Genomic DNA, 19,922 nt, shown 5'->3' with positions numbered 1-19,922 from the left:
TATATATATATATATAAATTTGCAATTGTATACTTGATTTTTTTTAGCTGATTTTCTATTTCTCATTGATATATCAAATGTATTCTCATGATTTTTATTTTTTTACTAACATGTATTTTACTCCAGTCTTAAGGTTGTGACAGAAATCCTCTCGGTCAGTTTCACTTCTGTATATTTCACCACTGCTGACTGTAATTCTACTCAGCATGTGACTCTGTAAAAGCATTCAGCCAGCAGTTTGTAATGCTGGGCTGTAAATTGCATTGCACACTGGTGGACAGTCATTTCCTGTGTGCAGTTACACTTTTTGCCCTCTATAGCCGTTAAATAAGTACACCAAAATACTTTAGACAGCTGCGCTGTGATAGGCTGAGATTAGTTTGGAGCACTTTCACCACCCCCTTCGCTGACACACACGATAAGAATGCCTGTCTTAAAAGTCTCATTATCCTCTGAGTGCACATGATTTGATGCTGTCCGGCTTTTCACCCTAATGAGATTCATGGCATTCCAGGCACACACAGTTTATCTAGGACACCTTGAATTCCTGTGCGTTAAGAGGATTTTTTTTTAACTGGTAGCATTAGGTTGTGCAATGATTAATTTTTTGATTGCCATTAATTGGATGATATGAAGCAGAGTTTTCTTCAGTGTTATGTTGGTAATAGGTTTTTAAGGCTTTTGACCAATTCAGGTTGTTATACATATCATTAGATGTGTGCTAAAATAGTTGGAATAATGAAAGCAGTAATGTAAGGGACATACTGAAAGCTTTTGGAATGACTTGACTTGGATTAACCATAAAACCGCTGATCAGGTAAATTCTCCACAACAGTCAGCTAATATCTAAATGCACTTTAGCTGAGCAAAGCCTAAGAGTTTATCGGGTGAATTCAGTGTTTAATTCGATTTATTCTGTTTTAGTGTAGATAAAATGGCTTAAAGATGTCTAAAGGTGAAGTGTAATTTCTGTCACTGAATTGAAACAAAAAAATAGTTTCTATTCATCAAAGAATCCTGAAAAAATGTATTATGGCTTCCACAAAAATATTCAACATTGATAATAATAAGTGCTTTTTGAGCAGCAAATCAGCATATTAGATTGATTTCTGAAGGATCATGTGACACTGAAGACTGGAGTAATGATGCTGAAAATTCAGCTTTGCCATCACAGAAATAATTTTTTGTTAAAATATATTAAAATAGAAAATAGTTATTTGAAATTTTATTAATGTTTTACAATATTACTGTTTTTACAGCCTTTGTGAGCATATGACACTTATTTAAAAAACGTGAAAAAAATCTTACTGACCCCAAACTTTTGAATTGTAGTGTATATATTAATTTTCTATTAAATCGGTTATTATTTATTTATTTTTCATTTTCTAACATTCAGACAAACAGGTTGCTCTGGTAGCCAGTGTTGCCGTGTCGGGCTGCTCAAACAAACACAGTAGTGTTGAATATGCCACACACAACTGACATTTTTCAGGAAATCAACCTACGAGTGGGTTACTTTTAGTTGCCTTGGTTTGCACATTAAACTGGGGATAAACATTTACCTAAAAAAAATGTGATTGAATGTTTTTCAGCCTGAATTCAGTCTGCGACCAATCCTTTCACCTAAAATAGATGTAGCTTCCTTAATTGCTTTACTATTGAACAGAGTGGAAGTCCTTTAGTGCATTATGTAGTTCTAGTTCTCCTCTCTGATTGAAAAAGTAGTTTGTGTGTCTCTCCAATGTCTCTGCTATTTCCTAAACATTGTCAAGTTGGGTGCAACAGCATGTATTATTGATGCTGTAGTTTTGGCAAAGGTTCAAGAGGCCGTCCTGTGGTGTTTTGGAGCAGCCCTGCTTGAAGAAGGGAGTGTGCTAGGAGGGGGACGAGCATCATGTTTCCATTTAGGCCAGAGAAACTTTAGCCTGAAGCCTGTACGCCATGTGCTCTAACAGTGTAATCTCTATCCTCCACTGTTAACCAGAAACACTCATTTGTCTGTACGCACACAAAAGCTCCTTTATTAGAGTTCACTCTGAGCTAGATATAATCTCAGGCTGGTTTATAGACCCATATTGATTTGTGGCTGCCCCGTCTCCATCATTTGCCCCAGTTTAGATGAGATGTCATCACATCATATGTTGAAGGTCAAAAGTTACCTGCAGTGTCCAACATATAGTTCAGTCTTCTACATTTCCTTGAACACTGTTTACTGGATCACACTGAGAGAGACTGCACACAGAGAGGACATCCATTTTGATTATTAATCTTTTATGCTTGCTTTGGATGTTAACTAAAAATGTATAGACTGATAAGTACTTTTTTTTTAATTAAAAAAATTTGATCGTCATATTTTATTACCATGTTGGTTATTGGCTGATATATATTTATTTATTGGTATCACTTAATACTGAAAACAGTTTTATTATCAGTAACTAAAATTGTTTAAAACTGTCAAAAATTATTTTTGGTAATTGAAATAAGGCTAAAATAAAATATAATAAAAATATTGGATGTAAAACTTAAACCTTAATGTTGGCTAGGCAACTAACTGAAATAAATGTAAGTTATAACAAATAATATAGTTAATTAATACAATTAGTCAAATTGAAATACATTTTTAAAATAGAAATATAAAAAACTAATAAAAAGTCTGAAAGCATATAACAAAATTACTAAAACTTAAATTAAAATTAAAACTAAATAAAATTGAAAATATGAAAATAGTAACCTAACCTAATTCAAAATATGAATAAATACTATAAAGGTATATTAAAAATACTAAAATAACACTAATTGAAAATGTATTTTTTCATTCTCATTTCACATATTTTTTTACATTTATATTATCATTGCTGTCATCTAACACTTACTTAAAGTTAATCTTTAATTTAATAACACTGTTAAATGTAATCTTTAGCAAATCTCAGAATGAGTATCCATTTTTCTAACTGTGCAGTTGTGGTGCCTAAATTTAAATATTTATTATGTAAATATCAATATGGGCCATTGAATAACCAGTAGGTTCTGAATATGGACAAGTAATGTAAATTTCCCTGTATTTCTTTCAACAGAAGAGAATGAACTTCAGGAAAGGCGGCGTCGTGAGCAGGAGGCGGAGAAGCGGAGAGCAGAAGTTAACTCTCATACTCAGCCCATTCGAATTAACCATGTGACCTGGGTGGAGGAGTCTGGACCTGAGCACCACCACATACCTGCCCCCACCCCCCACCACAGCTCTCAGCCCGTCGGCAGCACCCCGCCTTACGCCACCCAGAAAAGACACCCATTCACTGCCAAACCAGCAGGCACTTCACCAGTGCCCCCTCATCTCGTCTCAGGTGAAGGCAGAGCCCACATCACTGTCTCAATCCAATGGCACCAAACCAGCCCAGCAGCTCCAGACCTACCTGGGCTCCATCGTCACAGCTTCCCAGCATGCACTTCTCCCTCAGCCTGGACCTCCTTCAGCCCAACCCAGCCCTGCGGTCAGAAGCAGCCCGCCCGATGACCACCGTAATTTGGACGGCAAGAAGAGACCTGGAGGGTGAGTCAGGATGTGAAGCTGTTATTTATCACCATGTTAACCATTGTTTAAGACTGAATCATGTGAAAACTTTTATAGTTGGTTTTACAGCTCTGAGTTTGTATTATGTTTGAGAGCTAACTATTAAAGACCATATGACCTGTGTTTACAGGGCAGGAACGAGGGAAGTGCACAATAAGCTTGAAAAAAATAGGTAAGGTCACATAATGTTTTTCCACATACAGTGTGATGTATGTACACTATCGTTCTAAATGCACGTAATAACGGTAATACTTTTACAATAAAATTAATATTATTACAAATTCAAATACCTGTTTTCTAGTTGTTGAATATATAAATTATATATGTATATATATTATATAAATTAAATGTATATTATTAAACAAATACCTGTTTATTTGTTACATATGTGAACTATATATATATTGACATATTTAACAATTAAAAATGAATATATAGTACTTAATAATTATGTCTCATATAAGTCTATTATGAAATATAAATGTTTATATAAATCTAATTATAAATAAGTGCTGACACCACATAAACCCTTATTATAATTTTTTAATAAATGATCTCCTTTTCTCAGACGTGCTCACTTAAAGGAGTGTTTTGAGACCCTGAAGAAAAACATCCCTCATGTTGACGAAAAGAAGACCTCCAATCTGAGCGTTCTGAGAAGTGCTTTGAGATACATTCAGGTAAGATCAACACTACCTGCACTGATAGATCTTCATTTACATGTTCACTGTCTGCTGTACATCTGTATCTCAGCCCATGTCATCAGACTTTGACTTGAGGTGTATATTTGCACATGTAAACAATGCAAGAGCAGGAGGGAATACCACACGCTGAGGAAGTCTTAAGTTTGTTAGTTACAGTTCTTTAATCTGAAGATTGATAAGCTGAAAATGAGATATTTCCAGTGTTGCTTTGATTGATCTAAAGGCGTGAGATTAAACATCACTAATCGAGTTTATTTGCAGAGGGAAAATGGATAGTTGCTCTCCTGCAGTGTGGGCAGAGCACCTTCTCTTAACCATCGGTAAACTGAGATCATAAGTCATGCTTTGATTAAACCAGCTCCCAGGGGCGTAAATTTCGTCTTACAGCAGGGGCGCGGAAAGATGTTTTCGGTTGGGGGTGCTGTGTGTGTCCGTGTTTATAGCCCACTTACAATTTACATTTCAGAGATCATTACAAATAAATTATTAAATGCTAAAACTTAATAAATTTAAATGAACAAACTTGGCGTTGCATTTGCAACCATGTGAAAACAGGGGGTGCTGCAGCCCCCTCAGCACCCCTACTTCCCGCGTCCCTGTCTTACAGTAGGGGGGGACAATAAACATAAAATTTCTCAAGAGCAATTTTTGAAGGGGACACAAATAATACAGCTAAAATTTATAATTTAAAATACACATATTGTAGCAGGGACGGAGACCGTGCCAAATTAGACAACTTAAAGGGTTAGTTCACCCAAAAATGAAAATTAGCCCATAAATTACTCACCCTCAAGTCATCCTAGGTGTATATGACTTTCTTCTTTCAGACGAATCCAGTCGGAGTTATATTAAAAATGGTCTTTGATCTTTCAAGCTGTTTAATGCCACTCAGCGGGTGTTGCATGCATCAGTCCAAAAGAAGTCAAATAAAAAGCGCCCATCCATAAAAAAAAATGTCTCACACGGCTCCGGGGGGTGAACAAAGGCCTTCTGTAGCGAATCGATGCGTTTTTGTAAGAAAAATATCCATATTCAAAACGTAATAATCACCTCATTTGACAACTCCACAAAGCACTACAAGTGCGTCGATATGAACACTCGTTTAAGTGGCATACACACTGGGAAATTTGACTGCATATCCCATTTTTGAAATTATAGATAGTAGCTGATCAATCTGGGGTGTTGGGCTGGGTCTGCTAGTCTCCGTGCTCGTGCTGGAGCTGGTTCACTTACGTCGGTGCTCGTGCTGGGGCTGGTGTTGGATGCCGATTTTGGAAAGTTTTTGCTGGGATGGGCATTTAAAAAAATCTGAAATTCGCTTTTGCACCATTATCTCCTTGTATTAAAGTCCATAAAAAAGTGTCTCACACGGCTCCGGGGAGTGAACGAAGGCCTCCTGTAGCGAATCGATGCGTTTTTGTAAGAAAAATATCCATATTCAAAACGTAATAATCACTTTAATGTAGCTTGCGCCAACAGTTGTACACGGAAGCAGCTCCAGGCAGATGTCGTATGAGGTCAGCTCAGAAGTGACGCACAAACGCTGGTTTTCACGAGACTCGGTGAGTGCAAGCTAGATTAAAGTGATTATTACGTTTTGAATATGGATATTTTTCTTACAAAAACGCATCGATTCGCTACAGGAGGCCTTTGTTCACCCCCCGGAGCCGTGTGAGACACTTTTTTTTTTTTATGGATGGGCGCTTTTTATTTAACTGTCCCCCCCGGGATTTCCGCCTATGGCAGCGCCTCATTCACACATGTGCACACATAAGCACGCCTAGACCCTTTAGGAGAAGTAGAAGAAATCCAATCAAATCAAAGGATTTGATTTAGCCGAGGCACAAGACGTTCAGGAAACTAGGGCAGTGTGGAAACAAAACTTGTGTCACTGGATCCCGGCACCGTCACCACCCCCTCCTTAAGCCGCTTGCTTCTGGCCATTGGTAGATTTGACGGACCGACCCATCCCACCCATTATAGCTCTTTCCCGCTCTGTGCTGTCTGTTGCTCAACCAGGTTTAAGGTGTATTTATTTAAAGCACATGGCCTGTTGAAAACAACCAGCCATTTGCTATGATTTTTCCAGAATGTGATCCGTATACTGGGAGGTTGAAGCTTTTTGAATATGAATATGTGGCTCTGTTGTATTTAGAAAATCATATTTTTTATTAAATGTAATTAGTCTTGGGAAACTGTAGATGTACACACTACTGGTACTTAGCTACACTATAAGAAGGACAAAGTAGCTAAAAGTAGCAACTATCTGGATCATAAATCTATTGTTATAGCACAAAGTCACTCTATAGTCAATATACATAATACATAATGTATTTATATATGTATAAATAAAATACATTTATTTAACTATATAGTCAACTAAATAGTCAACCTGAGTGATATTTGTCTAGCACAGGAAAACTAAGGGTGTCAGATAGGATAACATCATTAAACCACTAATTAATTAAACTGCTAATTAATTTGTTAAGTATTATTATTATTATTATTAACTAATTAATTTACAGTAAATTAATAAACAGCTCATTTAATAAACTTAATAAAGAGCAACATTCCAGTGGTCAAAACTAAGCTGGTGAGTGTGTTTGCAACTAGATTTTCCCCTAGTCTTGACGCTGACACGCTCTGCTCCTATTTGACTGAGAGAATGGGTAAACCGGTTACATGTCGAAGATTGATTCAACCCGCAACAGATTCAGTTCGTTTCATGTTACTGCTGAGTGTAATGAAATAGCAGACATGTATGACCCACAACTTTGACCGGCGGGGATTTATGTTCGCCGTTATTTTGAGGCTCGTAAACCTAGAGTAAACGGTGATGGCGCGGCCCTCGGATCAGGAGGGGGGGCTGACTTGCAAGAACATCGGCCAGTGCCTGACATTACATCTGCAGGCTTACAAAAGAGCAGTAGCTTTGTGGGTGCTCGGGATAAACTGAACTAAATGAAGATCAATATCGTGTCATATAATGCTCGAGGACTGCGTGTTGGCCATAGTGATGCAGATAAATCACGCCGGTTTGTGGCGGATAAACTATTGGAGTCCTGTGACGTTTTGAGATGGAACATTTTGTCCTGACTTCTGATAACCAGTTTGGTTTTAATACCGAAACATGGCACTGATGTGTGCTTTTTTGCTCTAAAGGAGATTTTAGATTTTTATAACAGGCATAATTCCACAATTTTTATGTGTTTTATTGATGCTTCTAAAGCCTTTGATCGTGTAAATCATGAAAAAATTATTTTTTAAGTTATACAATAGAGGAGTTCCCAAATTTGCAGTGAGAATTTTGGTTTTTTGGTATGCTCATCAATTAATGTATGTAAAATGGGCTAATTGTGTGTCTGCTCCATTCAGTGTATGTAATGGAGTCAGACAGGGAAGCATTTTGTCTCCCTTTTTATTTAATGTTTATATGGATGATTTATCAAAGCTGTTAAATGGTTGTAGAACAGGTTGTATGGTTGGTCATACTATTATAAACCATTTGATGTATGCAGATGATTTGGTGATTTTTTGTCCATATAGTGCTGGTCTTCAACAGTTACTGAGGATTTGTTCTCGATATGGTTCAGAGTTTGATATTAAATATAATGCCAAAAAGAGTAATATTATGATTGTTAGGAGTAGGGAGGACAGGAAACTGACATTTCCTGACTTCTCGCTGTCTGGCAGTGTCCTTAAAGTATGTAATGAGGTTAAATACTTAGGGCATTATATAACTGATGACCTGTCTGATGATAGGGATATTTACAGACAGTGTTGTACACTGTATGCCCTGGCCAATATGTTAATTCGCAAATTTGGTATGTGCTCAGGATCTGTGAAGACTACACTTTTTAAAGCAAACTGTACCCCTATGTATACGGCATTACAGAAAGAGCAGCATGCAGAGACTTAATGTAGCTTATAATGATGGTATGCAATTGCTGCTCAAGGTGCCACGATGGAGCAGCGCAAGCCAAATGTTTGTCAGTGCTGGTGTGCCAACATGCGCTGCTGAGATGCGTAATCTCATGTACAGATGTATGTGTAGGTTATCAGAATCTGTAAACAGTATAATTTTAGCACTGACAAACTTGGCACTAAGTTCAGTCAGGCTTTTTTCAAATATGTGGAATCATTGGCATTTTAGTACACATGTAAATATGTGATATTGTGGATTTTGTCCTTGTGTGTGTATTTGTATGTTGTTATTGTTGTGTTTTTGTTTGGACCGAGTGTGTCCTTAAAGTTTTGATTGATTGATTGATTGATTAATTTAATAATGATAATAAGGTTTTGCAGGAGGTGAAAAAAAGTTGCTACGTCTTTCTTTGAACCAGTTTGTTTACATTTACTCTTAGAACGAACTAATTCACTAAAACTAATACCTTTAAATGATTATGAATGACATAACATTACTTGATAATTTAATAGTAATATTTTGGAGGGAGTTTAATGAATCACTAATTATTTTTGGAACCAGTTTGTTTACATTCATAGTCTATTTACTGACTTCTACGTTTATTAAAATGAATCAGACTTCCTACATTTGAGAGGACGTGTAGGAGTATGTTTCAAGTATTTTCAGAGCTCGCTGATACCGTGTGACAAAAACAGAAATGTAGCGTTTTGTTACACCACTAGTTGTCACTGAAAAGCTACACTATTTTGCAATAGTGCCTCAACTAGAAAAGTTAGTAGCGTGGCTAGTTATAATTTGTCACTCTGGATGTATTATTATTAATGACACTCAGTAATTACTGTCTTTGAATGTTTTTCAAAGGACAGGTTTGTGGGAAGCTTGTGTACATTTTATTGAATGTTCATAGAAAAGCTAGTCAGTCAGTGATTTGAGCTGTTTCCCAGTCAATATCTCTCCCTCTCCCTTTCTGTTTTGTTCTTTTCCTGCTAAAAGATTAGTGTGTGCCTGCAGGTCACGGGGCTTCTCTCTTAATGTTTAGTGTTGTGTTTGTGTGTGTACGTGTTTTGCGATGGTCTCTGGAGGCGGCAGTGGCACAGCGTGTGTTCAGGCCGTCCGCCGGGCCATGGGTGGAGGCAGGCGTGTACGCGCACCTCACCTCCACGCGTCTGCCTCTGCATGCGCTCCGGTCTGCAGCCCCTCCCACTTTCCCCTCACTGACCAATCGGCTCCTCCCGGAATAAGAGGATTGTTTGATGAGATTACTCTTCATTTTATTCATCTTCATGGCACCTGATTCACATATTCCTGTGACGTCGTGCCAAATCTGCTTTTTGACATCCAAAGTGACTTTAGTGACTTATTAATCACAGGACAGAGTGAAGAAGATGCTTATCTGTATTAGGCCAGGGAATATACTAGTGTTGTTATTTTTGTCTAAAACAGAAAAGACTTTACATTAACTAGCAGTAAGCAATACATTTGCTACAGTATTTATTAATTGTTCTTAATGTTAGTTAATAACAATACAACGGTTAATTGTTAAATCATGTTTCCTCAGTTCCATAAAAAAATAACAGATGAAATTAACTAAGATAAATAAATGCTTTATTAATGAATTAATTCATTTCAACTAATGTTTACAAAAGGAACCTTATTATAAAGTGTTACCACTAAAGCTATTAAAATGGTATTAAAATGGTAATTGAAATAAAATAAAATATGAATATTAGATGAAAAACTTAAATTTAAAAAATTGAAAGAAAATGAGTTGCCTTGGCAGCTAACTGAAATAAATTTGAAGTTAAAGTACTAAAATTACTAAAACTAGAGCTGAAATAAAAATAAGCTAACAAAATTGCTAAAAACTAAAATGTAAACAAATAATGGAAAATCTAAAAATAAAAGCTAATTCAAATAATTCAGGAAATATTAAAATACTATAGTAAGAATACTAAAATATACACTATTACACAAATTCTATTACACACTAAGACTAATTCTAAAAAACACACTAACATACTGTGAGTCTTGGGAAAAAATAAAAGCTGTTTAATATTCAGAGAAATTTGCTTGTCGTGGAAAATCTATGAGGAAGTAGTCACAACGCAGTGCTTGTGGTTTTGACCCACGCTTCATATTGCTTGCAAATGTTGTTTTGAAATGCACAAACGTGCTATTAAACTGCAGATTTGGATTCATTCTTCATGCTATACTAGCCTCATTTTATGTCCCATAAAACCAGACTTTACATGTTGTGAATGAATTATGATGACTGTTGCTTTAAATGTTATCCTATGAGTCTCGGGAGTTTCCCAGTTCTGTCTAGTAGCTCAGAGCTCCTCCTCCGTTTCACCCTCCCTCTGTGCTTATTTTCTTCCTTCCCCCACTCTCGCGTTGGTCATGTTCCCTGCCACGGCCACATGAGTAGCGAGCACATGGCTAGACAGAGCCGCGTGACGTCACCCCCCTCCAGCTGTTGTTCCTGCCGCAGCAGGGCACACTCGTCGAGCTTGATCTTAGTTTAGCCACATCCCTGAAACCCCCGCATTAGGTGCTGCCGTTTATTTAAGAACCCTTGCAGGACCTGTTTTGCTTAGCAGGCTGCAGTGCATTGTGTTCCAGTGACTCGTGTTGTTTAATCCATTCCAGATAATAGTATTGAGATTTTATTTTTTTAATGGTTTGTAGTGGATTGTGAAATCTACAAGGTCAATTTTTTGTCCTTGGCACAATATGAAATCTTTTGATGTAGTTGCATAGAGTAAATATCAGTGCACTCACTGAATTACATCCACTGGATTTATGTTGCAATCAGTTCTGGTGTCTCAGTAGGATTGTGATTGATGAGTAAAACCAGAATGAATCCTGTGAGATCCACCTAATTAATTTCCTGTCTTTGTGTAGCAGTGCGTGTCAGCACAAAGGCCGTGTGGGTCAGTTGGTCATCTATATCATGCTCTACAGAAACTAGTAGCTTTTTCTTGTGCGATTGGATCACATGATTCCAATGCATGCTAAAAGTCCCATTTGTCTTGTACAAACCACTACAATTTCATTGTAGCTGATTCAACAAGTATTATTTGCTAAATGTCAGCCTCATCCTGATTGGCAGACATTTCTACATGTCTGATTTTGGTCTGTCCAATTGAGTTGCACCATCTGTTGATCATTTGCTTTAAATGGAAAATTCTGTTATCGTCTATCCATCCTCATGTTAGTCAGAACTGTTAGAGCTTTTTCCCCTCTGAAACACAAAGGGAGTTATTAGCAAAATGACAAAGCTGCTCTCTTACAACACAACTGGCTGTCTGGTTCAGTGCAATTATAATTATAATGTATATATTTGGCTTAAATTTGAACCCTGGTCCTCCTCCTGGCTAATACTTTTTTATACACTTCCATTGAAAAGTTTGGGGTTTGTAAAATTTTACAATGTTTTTGAAAGAAGTCTCTTATTCTCAACAAAGCTACACTTATTTGGTCAAAAATACAGTAATACTGTGAAATATTTATGAATTGATTTGGTACTCATTTATTATTATTATGAAGGTTGAAAACAGTTCAGCAGTGATTAATTATTTTTATGTTTAGGACCAACAGGTCTTGAACAGACCAAGTTACCAAATGCCTCAAACTGGAGTCACGGGACATCCTTTACTGCAGGCTTGTTTATGAGGAAGAGTGTGGCTGCAACGTGGCTCTCTTTCTCTCCCTTCTTTGTTCAGAACTGAGTCTGTAAACACAGGACACCCCTTCCCCATTTAACACTGCATGTGATGTGACATTGTCGAGTTCATTTTTGCCTCATACAAATCTATCATAAGCATGCACACTGTATATACATAAACATGACGACACACATGCACACGTTTACATGTGCACAGTCGTGGGGGCGGGGCTTAAGTGAGTAAGTGATGATAGCAAACCGATGGTGGAGGGTGGGGTCATGTGCCAACAAACGCTAATTAAAGCCGCTGTCAGCTCATCCTTCGAGTCGACTCTTAGTTTGAGAGCTGCTGTTCCCACAGATGTTCTTCTCTGACCTGATTTTACCTCCATATCCTCCAGAATATGAATATGACAATGATTCACATTCATCTCCTCCTGAAACACCATCCAGATGTTGTTATTACTGTGCAGGAGATGATAACATCTCATATTCAGTCAGGAGCAGGGTTATTATTGTTAACTAAAACTGAAACCATAAAAGCCATTTTCATTACTTGAAATAAACATTAACTGAAATAATATAAAAAAGTAAACTTATTTTATTTCAGCTAGTTTCCCTTTCTCATTTTGTTTCAGTTTAAGTTGGACCACTAAAATAACTAAAAGCTAAATAAACTACAAGCTAAAACTCTACAAAAACACACAACAAAATTAATACAGTTAAAATCTAATCTAAAATCTCATTTGAAATATTAACAAAAACTACAAAATAACACTGGTCAGGAGACGGTTTAGCTGTTCTGGGCGGAAGCAGGAGAGAGGGAGTGAAGGGGCCCCAGTCCACAGATCAGGAGTTCAGTGGGTTGCAGTGTTTGTGGAGCAGGCCAGCGTGTGTGTGTGTGTGTGTGTGTGTGTGTGTGTGTGTGTGTGTGTGTGAGTAACAGAGGCAGGCATGCACAGCTGTGGGCTGGAGCTGCGCCTGATGCAGCATACAGACCAGAGAGCTGTCAACATGCCTCATCAGCGGTGGGAGGTGGAGTCAATGAGGGCCTAGTGGAGACAGCCAGCAAGGAATGCGCCGGCCCCCCAGAGGAAGTAAAAAAGACCAGAGACGGCTCTTGTGTAACTGTCTTTTACGGGTGCAGATGTAATGTTAGGAAACGCTTGCACTGAGATTCAGGTTTAGATTTGTGTGGTGGTAGAAATGTGTGCAAATATATGCAGCCTGTGAGCAAAAACATTAAAAAATATTTCAAACTTTGAACGATAGTGTATATTAAAGGGGTCATGAACTGCCTTTTTTTTTGATTTTGTACTGTTCTCTGAGGTCTACTTATAATGTTATCAACATTTTGACATCCAAAAACATAATTTAGAAGTAACAGGCTATTTTCTGTCCTGTTTTGACCGCCAAGAGCAAATGTTTGGCTAAGAAAACAGCAGAAGGTAGTATTGGTCAGTAATGTTAGGCCTAAAATAAAGGCAAGGCCTTATAAGTAAAGGATCGACTGAGGTCACACATTTTCCTGAAGATTGTATTCTACTATCGTAAGTTCTGCTGCTCTGTTTCATTCTGTTAGTGTTGTTACGTAAAGCTTGTGTCCGGCACACCAGACCTATATATGGAGCTGCTGAGAGGTGCTCAATCAAACAGGCTTTATACTGCTGCCCAGTGCAGACAACACATGCTCACACTGTCACACTCTGCTGCCTGCTCACTGTATCTGTTACCATGGCAACTGTGACGGTGTCAGCTGTTGCCTTGACAACAGTCGAGTACTCCACCATCTAATTTGCTCAGACAAAGACACTGACACCTCTGAGAGGCAAAAGGGCACTCTGAGCTTTGGAAAGGATGTGGCGTGTATCAATTGGCCCAGTGACCTGTCATTATTCACAAGAGCGCAGCAGAACAGAGACCTAATCGACCCTGAGCCGAGCTGCAAGTCCTCCTTTATCTTCTGTTTTGCGATCTACACACACCTGTACACCTATCAAATGACTGGCCTGGATCTTTTTTCCACGCTATTATTATTTCTTCAGGGCCATGCTTGTCCAGCGCACGTGGTGTGGGAAAAGGATGAGCTGTGTAATATGTCCATCTATGACCATTGTCATTGCTCATTGTTTGAGGGTTAATGTGTCAGTAGTGGGTTTCTTTAAATATATTATATTTTATATGCACTTATTTTGCTGATACATATCAAAAGTAATTTGAATGTGCTCTTTATTTGGCCATTAAGTTTCCTAAAGAGCATATCATTAGACTAGCTTCATAATCATTTCTGATGTTCAAATGTTATTATTATCGATATTATTATTAAAATGTGTGAATTGGGTTAATTTAATTGTAAAACAATTTAGTAAAAAATATAAAATATATTTTTAAATGTATAATTATTAATACATTGGGTATGATTGTTTAGTTGTTATTTATTATATTATTAACATGTACATTTAAAAATTGTATATTTTTTATATTGTGCATGTATTTGTAAAATATTCTGTGAATATTTTAACATGTTATATTTACTTTTAAAATAAAAATATATAATATATTTATACAATTTTAACTTTTAAAGTTCTTTCTGTTCCCCTGTCAGACATATTACTGATTGCCATGGGTTTTATTATTATTATTATTACTATATATATATATATATATGTTGACATCAATAAAAGTAATTTTTAAATGTATTTTTGTTATAATAATGATTATTATTATTAAAACTGTGTAAAATTGTTGTTCTGTTACTAATTGTATTAATTGTATTACCATATTATTGTATTACCATATTTGCGTTGTGGTTGCATCACCACCTCGGGTGTGAATTATTCTCTAATAGTTCAACGGCTCATCGTCAATTATTCCTTACTTAAACTTAATTCTACTCCACTGCCAAATATATATCGCTGCGCATCATGGTTTTTAGTTTAGTGGAGTTCCCCTTCTTTGTGCACAGACCCCTTAATCTCTCTCTATCCATCCTCTTAAAGGCCTTAGCTGCTGCTGTGTCCTCGTTGCCTGTTTGTTTCTCATGCGTCAGCTGACAGTGCAGGGAAACTGGGTCACTTATGCCTAGCCCAGTGTGTGCAGTGTCTTGCCCTCTGTCCCTCCATTCTCACTCTATCTGTGTGTGTGTCTGGAGTTTCTTGTTTCACTGATCTACAGTTTACCTCATGTTTGTGAAGTTGGATCAGTATCTGTGTGTTTTTGTGGGTATGTAGAGATGTAGTCTTGTTTGGCACGCTTACACTACCCAGATGTCTACATGTGATTGGCCAGGCTCCTGTCATGGGCTCCTCCCACTGAAGTTACTCAGCGTGTGCACTCGTGCACAGCAAGTGAATGCCTTCCCAGAAGTGGGAGGTGCTGTCATCCACGTGTTTGTGTGAGTAAGAGAGAGTGGCAGTGGCAGGGTAAAAACAGAGGCTGGGGGAGGTGTGCGCTGGGCCGAGGCATTAAAGAAGAAGCAGAAACTTACAGAGAAGCATGTGACATTTTTTACTTGCAAGTCGAAATTCCCAAATGTCTTCCTTATAAGAAATTACATTAATATAAGCAGCCTTGACTGTGCTCTGTCAAGATGTAAGAGATATTTTTGATAATCATCACAAAATAAATCCTGACAAGATGACCAGTTATTTTATATATAGAGAGGAATAAAATGACATAAGTACATAAGTAATGAGATTTTATATATTATAAATTATATATTGTATATATAAAATTACATTGGATTACATTATGATTATTTTATATATAAAGCAAGATATAAATTATACATACAAATACATATATATGACAAATTCTACACACACACACACACATACATACATACATACATGCATATAGAGAAATAAATTAATTATACATATAAATGCATATAAAATATAAATATATATTATTAAATTATGTTACATTGTATTACATTATAATGATAATTATTTTATATATAAAGAAATAATACATATATAAATTAGTATCTGGTAATGATAGTATGTCTCTTTTTACCCATATCTATAACTTATCACTGGATTTATTATTCTGCAAGTTATTTTTTATGGACTACTTAGCAAATATATTTATCTACATTATAACATATCTTCCTCTATTTTAAGTTCTCTCTCATCCAGCTGTTTACGTCTCTTACTGGTCTCTTGGGTTCCTTGTTTTGCTTTAGCTGGACTTCTTTAATGATAGACGGGGTATTAAGGAAATAGCCAACGACCTCTAAGTGCATGTGAATGCTGGTCTCGTATTCTTTTACCTGCTTTTTGCTGCACAGCCAGACATTTCATTGTTGCAGCCGTGCCTTTTTGCAGACTATAGACTTTAAGTGCACCCTGCCAGCTCTTAGCGCATGTGGAAAATTGTATTTACTTCTCCGTTTCCCCTTATAGACTCTGAAGAGGAAGGAGAAGGACTACGAGCATGAGATGGAGCGTTTGGCACGGGAGAAGATCGCCTTGCAGCAGAGACTTGCCGAGCTCAAGAATGAGCTGAGTCAGCGATTGGACGTGATGGAGATCGACCGCATTCTTCGACAGACTGTCCAGCCAGATGATGACCAGGCCTCTACCTCCACTGCCTCAGGTTAGTCTTGCAGAAGGCTCGTCTGTGGGTTTCCATGCTAATTGACAGCATGCTTTTCGACAGAGCTTAAAAACTCCTTGAAATCACTTGATAAATGAATTTATTTTGTCCTGTGATTTTCTAAGTTTAAGTTTAGTACAAACACTCATTCCCCTTTTTTTTTTAAATAGTCAGGAGGGGTTGACTAGACAAAAATCTGTACAAAAAAACACAAGATAAGTCAGCCCACAAGAGATATTTTTAATTGCATACACAACCATTCCAAAGTTTAGGATGAGTAAAACTGATCAAAAGTAACAGTAAAGGGCGGCGTTTATGATGTTACAAAAGATTTCCATTTCAAATTAATGCAGCTCTTTTGAACTTTCTACACCTCAAAAAATCCTTTGGGCTGAAATAAATGGCATAGCATTTTGTATGTATGACGGTTTCCACAGAAATATTAAGCAACACAAAGAAGAAATGTTTTTTGAGCAGCAAATCAGCATATTATCATTTAAAAATAATAAATGAAAGAGAAAGAAAGAAAGAAAGAAAGGGAAAAAAAGAAAAGAATAATATTCAGCTTTCAGCAGTATTAATGTTTTGCTGTATTTTTAAGGAAAAGTACATTTACATTAACATAAAAAAAATCTTACCAAACCCAAACTTTTAAACAGTACTGTATATATCCTAAAAATTGTAAAAAAGTACACTAAATGGCTTCAAAGCTAATGAAAATTGACTAAAAGCCACAGAAACTCTTACTTTGATCTTGTTTTCAACTTGAAACAATCCAATTAATAGTTTCTGACCCTTTTTGTTTTGGCTTTGTATCTACAGAAGGTGAAGACAACATTGATGAAGATATCGAAGACGAGATCTTATCCGCCATGCCTAGCGCCTTACCCAAAGTGCCTGCTGCGCTTCAGCCAGACTTAATGAAGTGCCATCCTGTGTCATCCCTCATAACACAGCACATCCCCATCCCACACAAACCGTCTAAGACTTTACCCCCCATTCCCTCAGCTCAACTATCCCCTGTCGCCGCCCCGATCACAGCACACGCTTTGACCTCAACCCCAGCACAGGCTCCTAACGGCCCGGCATCCGCTCCTGCCGCCCAGGTGGTGACCCCGCAGGCACTACCTCCGGCCCAGACCCATATAGTGACTGCGGCCAGCCTGCAGCCTTCCGTCATCGCACATGCGGGATCGGCGTCGCACGCCTCAGTCATCCAAACCGTCAACCGGGTGATCCAGCCGAGCTCCAAGCATGTGGCCCACATCGCCCCTTCCTCCTCGAGCTCGGTGCAGCTGGCCCCCGGACCTCAATCCATTAGCCACATCACTGTCGCCCATCTTCCGGCAATCTACTCTCAGCCTGTCACAGTCACACAGCCGGCCGTCATGAGTCACATCGCGCAAACGCTCTCTCACAGCCAGATGAATGGCACTTCGGTGACCAGCGCGCAAGCCGTCGTGGTGGGCAAGCAGACGCCAGTGGGCGCTCAGATGGTTACCCATCACCCTCAACTGGTGGGCCAGACCGTCCTCAACCCTGTCACCATGGTGACCATGCCCTCCTTCCCAGTCAGCACGCTAAAGCTGGCCTAAAGCGCTGACATACAGACCCCTAGATAGAGTATAGACACTTATAGACTGGCCCACCTTGTCTGCCCCGTTTGAGACTGCAGCCACATGCAGCACTGCATTCAAACAAACTATAAAGCTAAAGGACACAGTACATTCCAAATGAAACGAAAGTATATAAACCGACACAAAGAAATTTATTGAATGTCAAATACTATATAATGATCTATAATAAAAGAGATGTTTTATCTTTATGTGTGGGCAAAGGCAAAGTCGAGAGTGCTTGTGTGCTGCTCAGTGTGTTTTAAGCTCTAGTGGAGTGTATTATGATGAAACTGTGGTCCGATCCCAGCCTAGATTGACTCTTAGCCAGCCTAATATGTGTGACTACTGGTTTAAATGACTTAGTGAAAAGGCAGCCCCCATAATACCTCACACTAGCTCCTCAACTAACAGCACACCTCATGTGAAGACTCTTCTCAGCTCCCGCTAGACCAGGTTTAATGTACTGTGTTGTGACTGATGTAAATCCTGAACCGGTTCTTGAAGTCCCTACAGTTCTTAAAGAGATAGTTTATGTCGTTCCAACCTGTATGACTTTCTTTCTTCTGCAAAACATGAACATGAAGAACTGTTTTTGTCAGTACAATAGAAGTCAGTGGGGTTCAAAACAACACAGACCCTGTTGGCTTTCATTGTCTGGACAAAAACACTTCAAAATAGCTTCTTTTTGTGTTCTGCAGAATAAAGAAAGTCATAAAAGTTTGGAACGACTTGAGTAAATAATGACAGAAATGTCTCTTTTTTTTTTTTTGTTGTTGTTGTTGAACTGTCGATTTAAAATCAATTTACCAGGTCAGTTTGAAGTTACCACTATAGTTGATGCAAGATGTAGCATCATAATTACACTGGAGAAATGATTTTCTTAATATTTGTTTATTTGTTGTTTTTTTTTCCATTTCAAATATTTGTAAATTCTTAAAGCAAGATACATTTACTTGAGAAGGAAGATGAATTAAGATATTAACCCCCGGTTTCACAGACAAGGCTTAAGCCTAGTCCTAGACTAAAATGTAAGTCTGAGCTGTTTCAACTGAAAGAAACTTGCACTGACTGATCTTAAAAAATGTTAGTGCCTTTGTTTTGTCTCAAGATGCACACCAGTAATGTTTTTTTCTAAGCACGTTTATAAAAATTGCTTAAATGTCCTAATTGAACTATGATCTAATCCTAGCTTAGTCTAAGCCCCATCTGTGAAACCGGGCCTAAATGTTTCAAAATTAAGTGAGCTTATGCTTTAAACAAACAAACGAACAAAAATCTGTTGGAGTAAGAAAAAGAATCTTTTCCCTTTGAATAAAGTTTATCTTTCTTGCCCCACTGAAGCATAAACTCACTGAATTTTGATATTTTTATTCAGAAAACAAGACTTAATATCTCAAGTCATTTTAAAATGTTAGGTTTTTTACTGGAAATCAAGACAGAAATCCTGAGTAAGAAAATCATTTTTGCAGTGTACAATAGTCAATCATGTAGTTGACATACATTTTAGACACCTGAAGCGTATGTGAGATGTTTCCATAAGAAAACGTCTTTTTACAGCGTTTAAAATGATTTATCTGTAGTGCTCTAGCTGGCATAGACACTATTGTTGTGTGACTGTCACATGAGTCTGGGAATCTGACAGGAGTGCCTTTTAACGTCAATCTGGAGTCCAGTTCAATGCTGCCCCCTATTGTTCTCTTGCTGCAACTGCACTCTTTAAGTTATTCACTAACAAAGCCACCTACAGTACTTACATCCAGCTCAGTGGTGTATGAATTCAGCTCCACTGAGGGGAACCATCTTAAACAGCCATTAGTTTGCAACAGCGCAAACGTTGTTCTGG

At 37.8% G+C, this 19,922-nt stretch overlaps 1 pseudogene; it reads left to right on the top strand.

Moving 5' to 3' along the window:
• The window catches only part of LOC107744782 (max-binding protein MNT-like), a 20,243-nt pseudogene extending 1,594 nt beyond the window's left edge, over positions 1-18,649 (top strand).
• Positions 18,650-19,922: the final 1,273 nt, after the last annotated feature.

Source organism: Sinocyclocheilus rhinocerous, unplaced genomic scaffold (genome assembly GCF_001515625.1).
Source record: "Sinocyclocheilus rhinocerous isolate Xijiao unplaced genomic scaffold, SAMN03320098_v1.1 scaffold738, whole genome shotgun sequence".
Classification (NCBI taxonomy): Eukaryota; Metazoa; Chordata; class Actinopteri; order Cypriniformes; family Cyprinidae; genus Sinocyclocheilus; species Sinocyclocheilus rhinocerous.
The sequence above is the reverse complement of the archived record's forward strand: the minus strand, read 5'-3'. Positions and strand labels throughout refer to the sequence as shown.